Genomic DNA, 8,690 nt, shown 5'->3' on the forward strand with positions numbered 1-8,690 from the left:
TCGAGATTGGTTCAGATTTGGATATAGCTCCCGTACACATATATTTTCGGCCGACTTCCTTATTTTATGCACCAAACACGCTATATATGTCCAATTTCGCTGAAATTTTGAATGTCTGACGGAATTTGTTCTAGAAATAAATGTGCCAAATTATATTAAAATCGGTTCAGATTTCGATATAGCTCCCATACACATATATTTTCAGACGACTTTCTTATTTTATGCTCCAAACACGCTATATATGTCCAATTTCGCTGAAATTTCGAACGTCTGACGGAATTTGTTCTTGAAATAAATGTGTCAAATTATATCGAGATTGGTTCAGATTTGGATATAGCTACCATCTATACTTATAAAAGAGTTCAGTAATGATGACTCACTGACTCACTGATTCGCTGACTCACTGACTGACTGATAATCAACGCCCAGACTAAACGGCTAAAGCTAGAATCTTGAAATTTTGGGTGAGGGTCACTCTTGGTCCGAAGGTGTCGGATAAGTCTGGATTTTTGGAAATTCGAACTAGAACTGTACTAAAAGTACTAAAAGGTACTAAATATGGTACCCTTTGTATTAGGCAAACGCGTAGAGCTAGAATTCTGAAATTTGAAATGAGGTTCACTGATGGAGAGTTAGAAAGGTGTACCAAATGGTTTTTGGAAATTCGAACTATAAGTGTACGAAAAGTACTAAAAGTTACTAAATTTAGTACTATTTGGTATTACGTGAACGGATAGATCTAAAATCTTGAAATTTGGAATGAAAATCAAGGTTTAGAAGATGAGTTGATATAAGGAGGTGGTTTTGAAAATGTGTACTCATGTGTACGAATAGTACTAAATGGTACTAAATTTGGTACAATTTGAATTTGGGCGAACCGATAAAGTTGGAATTCTGAAATTTGGAATTACTATTACTGTTGGAGCGTAGGTTTGAGATATGGAGGTAGTTTTCGAAATTCGTACATATGGGTACGAAAGGTACTAAATAGTACCAAATAAGGTACAATTTGGATTTGGGGGAACGGATGGAGCTGGAATCCTGAAATTTGGAATTAGGATTACAGTCGGGGTGTAGGATAGAGGTATTTTGGAAATTCGTACTTTTGGGTACGAAAAGTACTAAATGGTACCAAATTTGGTACAATATGAATTTAAGTGATCGGATAGAGCTGGAATTGTGAAATTTGGAATTAAGATTACTATTGGAGTGTGGGATTTGGATACTTTTGGAAATTCGTACTTATGGCAACGAAAAGTACTAAATGGTACCAAATTTGGTACAATTTGGATTTGGGTGATGAAATTCGAAATTAAGATTACTTTTGGAGTGCTGGATAGAGGTAGGTTTGGAAATTCGTACTTTGGATACGAAAAGTACTAAATGGTATCGAATTTGGTACAATTTGGATTACGGTGATTGGATGCAGCTGTAATCCTTAATTTTGGAATTAAGATTACTGTTGGCTTGTAGGATTGAGGTAGTTCTAGAAATTCGTACTCATGGGTACGAAAGTACTAAATGGTACCAAATTTGGTACAAATTTGGAACGGATATAGCTGGAAACCCGAGATTTGGAATAAGGAGTACTGTTGGAGTGTAGGATTGATAAAGTTTTGGAAATTTGTAGTTATGGGTAGGAAAAGTACTAAATAGTACTAAATTTGGTACAATTTGGATTTGAGCGAACGGATACATTTGGAATCGTGAAATTCGGAATTAAAATTGATATTGGAGTGTTGATAGAGGTAGGTTTAGAAATTCGTACTGTGGATACGAATAGTACTAAATGGTACCAAATTTGGATTTGAGTTATCGGATGTATCTGGAATTCTGAAATTCGGAATTAAGCTTATTGTTTGAACATAGCACTGAGGTAGCTTTGAAAATTTGTACTTATGTATGTGTACGAAAAGTACTAAATGGCACCAAATCTGGTACAATTTGGATTTGGGTGAACAGATATAGCTGGAATCCAGAGATTCGGAATTAGGATTACTGTTGGTAAGTAGGATTGATGAAGTTTTTGATATTTTTAGTTATGGGTACGATAAGTACTAAATGGTACCAAATTGTAATTTATGTGATCGGATACATTTGGAATCCTGAAATTCGGAATTACGATTACTGTTGGAGTGTTGAAAGAGGAAGGTTTGGAAATTCGTACTTTGGATACGAAAAGCACTAAATGGTATCGAATTTGGAACAATTTGGATTACGGTGATTGGATGCAGCTGTAATCCTTAATTTTGGAATTAAGATTACTGTTGGCTTGTAGGATTGAGGTAGTTCTAGAAATTCGTACTCATGGGTACGAAAGTACTAAATGGTACCAAATTTGGTACAAATTTGGAACGGATATAGCTGGAAACCCGAGATTTGGAATAAGGAGTACTGTTGGAGTGTAGGAAAAGTACTAAATAGTACTAAATTTGGTACAATTTGGATTTGAGCGAACGGATACATTTGGAATCGTGAAATTCGGAATTAAAATTGATGTTGAAGTGTTGATAGAGGTAGTTTTAGAAATTCGTACTATGGATACGAATAGTACTAAATGGTACCAAATTTGGATTTGAGTTATCGGATATATCTGGAATCCTGAAATTCGGAATTAAGCTTATTGTTTGAACATAGCACTGAGGTAGTTTTGAAGATTTGTACTTATGGGTACGAAAAGTACTAAATGGTACTAAATTTGGTACAATTTGGATTTCGGTGATCTGATGTAGCTGCCATCCTCAAGTTTGGAATTAAAATACCTGTTGAATTGTAGGATTGATAAAATTTTGGAAATTTTTAGTTATGGGTAGGAAAAGTACTAAATAGTACTAAATTTGGTAAAATTTGGGTTTGAGCGAAAGGCTAGAGCTGGAATCTTGAAGTTTGGAATTAAGATTACTGTTGGGGTGTAGGATTGAAGAAGTTTTGGAAATTCGTACTTATATGTACGAAAACTATTAAACGGTACTAAATTTGGTACAACTTGGATTTGAGCGAACGGGTAGAGCTAGAATCAAGAAATTTGGAATTAATATTACTGTTGGAGTGTAGGATTGAGATATGGAAGTAGTTTTGGAAATTCGTACTTATGAGTACGAAAAGTACTAAATTTGGTTCAATTAGGATTTGAGCGAACGGCTAGAGCTGGAATCTTGAAGTTTGGAATTAAGATTACTGTTGGGGTGTAGGATTTAGAAAGTTTTGGTAATTCGTACTTATATGTACGAAAAGTACTAAACGGTACTATATTTGTTGGATTTGAGCGAACGATTAGAGCTAGAATCTTGAATTTTGGAGTTAATATTACTGTTGGGGTTAGTTTTGGAAATGCGTACTTAGTTTTGGAAATGCGTACTTATGCTTACAAAAAGTACTACATTTTGTACAATTAGGATTTGGGTGAAATTATAGCGCTCGAATCCTAATATGTGGAATTAGGTACACTTAGGGGTACGAAATGGTTCCATGTATGGTACAATTTTGTATTGGATGAACGGATAGATCTGGATTCATGAGATTTGGAATTAAGATTACTGTTACCATTTGCTTATAACGTCCGATTTAAGAAATATGTGCCATAAATATACGAAAAGTTGTAAATAAGGATTTGGTACAATTTGTTATTGTGTAAAGGGAATTTTGAAATAATAGGAGGAGGTTCGTATTTATCTATTTACATGTAAACTACTAAATAGTTCTATAATTGGTTCTGGGTGGAACAGATAGTGCTGGAAATGAGGATGGCGGTTGTTGGGTTAGGCCGTATTTGCGCTGAGAACCTCAATTAAACTATTTCAAAAAATGTGGATTGCTCTTGATGTGTAGGCGTGACGAAAATCGAACAAAAGTGGTACGTATTAGTACACAAAATGTTTCCACCATTCTATATTATATATTGTTTATTTGTTTTGTATATTTAACGCATACGAAGTAGCGGGCACTTTGCTAGTATACATATATATTCGGCCGATTTCCTTATTTTATCCACCAAACACGCTATATATGTCCAATTTCGCTGAAATTTAGATTGTGTGATGGATATTGGCCTAGAAATGTATGTGCCAATTTATATCGAAATCGGTTCAGATTTGGATATAGTTCCTATATATATGTATTTTCTGCCGATTTCATGTATTTGAGGCACCAAACACGCTATTTATATCCAATTTCAATAAAATTTGGAACGTGTGACTGAACTTGGTCTATAAATAAATGTGCCAAATTATATCGAAATCGCTTCAGATTTGGATATAGCTCCTGTGTATATTTTCGGCCAATTTCCTGTATTTTATGCACCAAACTCGCTATGTATATCCAATTTCGCTGAAATTTGGAATGCGTAATGGGATTTGGTCTAGACATAAATGTGCCAAATTATATCGAAATCGGTTCAGATTTGGATATTGCTCCTATATATATTTTCGCCCGATTTTCTGTATTTGATGCATCAAACAAGCTATATGTGTCCAATGTCGCTGAAATTTGGGATGTTTGACGGAATTTTTTCCAAAAATAAATGTGCCAAATTATATCGAGACCGGTTCAAATTTGGACACACTATATATGTCCAATTTCACTGAAATTTGGAAAGCGTGACGGAATACGTTCTAGAAATAAATGGGACAAATTATGTCGAAATCGGGTAAGATTTGAATATAGCTCCCATATATATTTTCGGCTGATTTTCTGTATTTTATGCACAAAACACGCTATGTATGTTCAATTTCAATGAAATTTGGAATGTGAGACGGGATTTGGTCTAAAAATAAATTTGACAAATTATATCGAGATCGGTTCATATAGGAATATAGCTCCCATATATATTTTCGATCGATTTCGTGTTTTTGATACGTACGTATGTTCCATTTCAAAGAAATTTTGAAGACTTAGCAGTCAGCAGAAGTCATCATTATTTACACAAGTACTTATAGTTGGGAAGGAATTGGCCAAGGCTACAGCTATTAAGTAACATATCTTTGAGAGACTTTTTAAGATATATGTTTTATTGTGATATATCTAAATCATTAGAAATACTTATAGGCGGAAAGGCTTTCGGAGGAGTGTTACCTCCTGAAACATACAAAAATACCATAGTAGCTCCATAACAACCCTGAATAGGTATATAACGCCTTCATATCTCCTATATTTATTCGTTAAAATATTAAAAACGTTAATATAATTAAGCGCACCGGGTTCAGCTAGTAAAATATAAAACATAAAATATAAACTATAAAATAAAAAATGAAAAACTATAAAATAAACAACATGAAATTTTTATAAATAAAAATCAAATGTAGTTCGTATCAGTTGAGAACGGCTAGACCGATTTCGATAATTCTTTTTTGAAATGTTCGTCATAACCCAACATAGACTTTTATGCAAAGAAAATTTGACTACGTCCGCCGACACTTTTCAATTTTAAATTTCAATGTTTTCTACAAAAAGTACTGAAATGATTTTCCCGAAATTGTCAGGGAATGTACAGGGATAGCCGCCAGTGAAAATCGGCTACGAATTTAGTTTCGGAGGGGAGGGGTACTTCCGCACACTATTTTTTAAAAATGCTATATTTAAAATAATTACGAATGTATCGGTTTGGAAATTAATTTGCGAGACAATTGTGGTTGTGTCTCCTTGTGTCTCCTTCCCTATTTTTTTAGCAACCAAAGCTTGACCGCGGCATTTTTTAAAATATGTTACATCTACAAAACTACTGAACCGATTTTCCTGAAATCTTCAGGGAATGTATAGGGATGGCCACCGGAGAAAATAGGAGGCATGTTTCCTTGAATTTCCATTTGCCATATTGAAAGAAACGCCATATTTTTATGAATAAAAATCAAATGCCGTCATAACCCAATTTAGGTTTTAATGGAAAGAAAATTTACCACGCCCACTTTTTAAAATTTTCAATAAAAATTTGTTCTGCAAAAACTATTGAACCGATTTTCCTACAATTGTCAGAAAATGTACAGGGATGCCCCCCGAAAACAGGCTACATATTTTATTGATTTCCAGAGGGGGTGGGGTAGCTCCCCTGTGCGATATTTAAAAACAAACGCTATTTTTGCAAAAATTTCGCATGTCTCGGTTTAAAAATTTACGGATTTATCTGCAATCTAGTTACTTCCTTGGGGCCTAAAGACCCGACCACGCCTGTTTTTAAATGTTATATCTCCAATACTTCTGAACCGATTTCCATAAAATTTGCAGCAAAAACTCAATGTTTGTCATTGTTATGTATATTTAACGGATTCCGGAGGAGCTCGGTACCTTCCCACGCCTTTCTTTTAAACACTATACGTATAAGCCAAACTTATGATTATATCGGACTCAGCATACATTTTGGGAGGCAATGGGGTTGGTGTACCCTAGATACATATTTGGAACCAAACTCGCTCGCTTTTTAAATATGTTATATCTTGAAAACTGATGACAAAGCACAATGGTGACACTTAGTCTTGGGATTTATATATCGACTTATTTCGGCAGATGTTAACCAAATATTCAAACCCAATGGGATGTAACAATGAACTCAGAGTTTAGAAAACCACCTTATAATGACATGTGATAAAGTCCACTTTTGAACACAGCCTCCATATAGGGTTATTATAAATTTTCGGTACTTTAAAAGATTTAGTGAACTTTTCTGCAGAATTACCTTTAATAACGTTATTTTAATTCCCAGTGCGTGGAATATTTCAACGTTTTGGCGTGTTGCAACATTAGGGTGTCCCAAATAAGAACATTATATTTTTCTTTCACGATTTTTCAATTCGCCACCAAGTTACCATGATAAAAGAAATCGCTAATAGCACAAGAAACATTATATTGAAAATAAATGAAAAATGGGATAATAAAATTACTTAAAACAAGTAAAAAAGTATCAGTCGGCTTTGCCGACAGAGATATACCCTCAGCCTATGTGAATTGGAACTTTCATCTACGGACAAATCGAATGTATTTAGGGTATTTTCAGAATTTTGTGGCACTTTTTGGACATTTGAACTTGCCGACAAAAATGTGGATCAGGATTAAAGTTCAAAAATTTTGCGCAGGACATAGTGCATTACGGAAGTGGATCTTATTTTGAGAGTCGTATTTTTTCGATAGATAGTCATTTCAGTGGGTTATCGTACAAATGTTGGACAAGTATGCCTGGAAACATAGTCTTGTCCACGAAAAACATAATATGGATGTACACAAGACCACAAAGAACATCATCGGTATACATTTCCAAAGGATCTCCGCACAGACCCTAAACTGCACTTGGACACAAATGTTGAACTTTTGTGGGGGAGGTATCCTAGGGAGAGGACCGATGTGGGTTATTTTAGAAGTTAAACTAAGTTTGGACAAAATATGACGAAGGCCAAATTTTGGACCAAATTGGTTTATCAGTTCGAGAGTTATTGTGCTCTCCAGCTACTACATATGGTGTCATAAGGGTTTTTACAACTTTCGGGCAAGAAGTATGGATTTGCCGATGAAAAAACTTTTGCCGTCGTAATTGAGACAGCGATTGAAAGTAGCTTAAACAAAAATCAAAGTTAGTCTAGAGCAGGTCTTAAAGTGACCTTATGCGAAATTTTGTGTGGGAGGTACCCGAAAGAAGGGACAAATATAGTCCATATTCAAGCCTGATCTATATCTGGTAGATATTTCAGGATGTGCAAAGTATGGACCAAATCGGCCTTTCCCTTCAAGAGTTATCGTGCGCACAATTTTTCCGAACGTTTTTGAACTTTTGTTGGGGATGTGACTTATCTTCGAACTTAAACTAAGTTTGCACAAAATATTACGAAGACCACATTTTGGATCGAATCGGCAGGTCTGTTCGATAGTTATCTTCCGCTCCTACCACCTCAAACGGTGTCATAGGGGTTTTTTGCAACTTTCAGGCTATTTTCTCCGGAAGTATGGACTTGCCCTGATGAAACTTATAACGTCGTATGGGGGGCAGTGAATACAAGTTGCTAAAGCAAAAATCAAAGCGATTCGATAGATGGCCCAATACTGAACTTTTACGAAATTTTGTGTGGGACGTATCCGAAGGAGTGACCGATTGAGTCCATATTGGAGCCTCATTTAAGTCTGGTAGAAATTTCACGATGTGCAAAGTTTGGATCAAATCGGTTCCTCCCTTCAAGAGTTATGGTGCGCACAAACTTTCCGAAAATGTTCGACCTTTTGTGAGGGAGGTACCGGAAGGAGTGGACCGATATAGCCCATCTTCGAACTTAAACTAAGTTTGGACAAAATACTGCGAAAGCCAATTTTTAGACCAAATCCGTTCTTAGCTCGTTGCTGGAATTTATTTAAAAATCTGTGACATCCGCTGTTTTCTGCTTGCTTTGTTATTGTTGAAGATTTAATCTCCTATAATTACTTACATCTGGAGTATTCCCCAATGGCATAATTTCATATTACTCTCTATTACAGAGTAATGCTTACAAAACGAATTGACAACATTACACAATTTGGTGATCGCTACCAATCTCATGATTTCATCCCGACAAATGGAATTTTCATTCCAGACCATATAACGAGTATTAAGAACAAATTCTTATCCATGATTGTTCTTATCCATGCTATACAGAAATGAGTTTTGAAACAATTTTCCAAAGAACTTTTCAAACTCTCATTCAGTAAAATAAATAACTTGCTATATATTTTACAATTTGTTT

This window comes from Musca autumnalis, unplaced genomic scaffold, assembly GCF_047663935.1.
Source record: "Musca autumnalis isolate F117 unplaced genomic scaffold, ASM4766393v1 scaffold_4, whole genome shotgun sequence".
NCBI lineage: Eukaryota > Metazoa > Arthropoda > Insecta > Diptera > Muscidae > Musca > Musca autumnalis.